Below are 1739 nucleotides of genomic sequence, written 5' to 3' on the forward strand. Positions count from 1 at the left end.
TCGATCGTAATAGGGTGTTTGAGGGAGGTCCCTATTTCCACAATAAGGTCGGGTTGTTTATCAAGCTGTGGCATGTTGGCTTCAACCCTATAGAGGAGCTACCTAATTGTGTCCCAGTATGGGTTTTCCTACCGAGGTTGCCGATTAAATGCTGTCGAGAGGATGTGCTACATCTTTTGGCCTCCGTGCTTGGAAAACCTGTAGGGACTTCTTCGCAAACCTTGGGTAAAAAGGTAATGTCTTTTGCTTGCATTTGTGTTGAAATTGATCTTCGTAGACCCTTACCAGATGCAATAGAGATGTGTGCGGGTTCTTATTCTTGGGTGTAGCAATTGGATTATGAAACTCTTGCATTTCATTGTTGCCTTTGTCGAGAATATGGTCACTTGCAGTGAAGATGCCCAAGGAATCATCCTCGGGAATCCCATTTGTCACAACCTAAGATCAAGCCTCTTGAGGTAGATAAAGGGAAGCACATTGATTTTGCAGAGGCAGGGGCTTCTGATGGTTTTGTTTTGGTCAAGGCTCAGAATAGGAATAGGGGTCTAAAGAAGTCCTTTAAAGAAAGGCAGGATGATACCTTTAACAGGTTTGAGGTTTTGGATGAGCTTAGCCAATAGGAAGTGAACCTGAGTTTGATCAATTTGGATAAAGGGCTTGTGGACTTAGCTCAAGATGATCTTATTATTGAGTCTACTATGGATCCTCTAGGGGAGGAATGTTGGCAATTGGATGTTAATCAACAAAAGGGGACTTCTGAGATGCAAGAACTCTTGGCTATTGTTTCCACTACAGGTATGGACTCTTTGGCTCTTGGACAACACATTTGTTCATGTTTAGCGGCAAAGAATAAGCCTCCTCCCAAGCTTGGTATTTTGCAGAAAGATATTAAGAAGGGTGGGACAGAAAAATTTGGTAAACCTAGCAAAAAAAAGGATGTGGAAAAGATTAAATTGGCTGGCAAAAATTTGGTGGAGTCAGGGGTAGTTAAGCCCTTGGATGCTATTTTTTCAAGCCCCTTGAAATAATTATTTTTTCATGGAATGTGAGGGGCTTGAATAGCGGCCCCAGACAAAAAGCTATTCTTGAGTTAGTTAGAAGACAAGGTCTTGATGTTTTGTTCCTGCAGGAAACCAAGTTATCTGTGGAGAGTATGCAAAGTCTGAAATCTAGGGTGTGGAGAAGTGGGGAGTTCCAATGCATTGGTGCCCATGGTGCTTTTGGAGGTTTGGCTTGCTTATGGAATCCTAGAAAAATCTAGCCCCTTTGGTGGATTTCCTCCAAATCCTCTTTATCCATGGTTGCTTCTGGCCTAGAGACAGGTGAGGTCATTTTATTCTCCAATATCTATGCACTTATCAATATCTAGGGTAAACATGCTTTGTGGTCCCACATCAGGCTGGTTCGTAGTATGCTGCCCTTTCATCCTTGGATTTTGGCTAGAGATTTCAATGCTATCTATGCGTTGGCTGAGAAGTGGGGTGGTATTGGTAGATTGGAGCCTTCTGCACTGCTGCTTCAAGACAATATCAAATCCCTGAATCTTGTGGATATTAAACCAAATAATGGACAGTTTACCTGGAACAATCGATGGAGTGGCGAGTTTTGTATTGCAAAAAGGTTAGATCGTATCTTGGTTTCTTGTTATTGGATTGGTGGGATGTGATCATCTTTCTCTGATATTTTGGATTGGAGGGGATTTGACCATTGGCCTATCAAACTTATTTTGGAATCATCTC

This window comes from Cupressus sempervirens, chromosome 10 (assembly GCF_028749045.1).
Source record: "Cupressus sempervirens isolate cs-2001-9-10 chromosome 10, ASM2874904v1, whole genome shotgun sequence".
Lineage (NCBI taxonomy): Eukaryota > Viridiplantae > Streptophyta > Pinopsida > Cupressales > Cupressaceae > Cupressus > Cupressus sempervirens.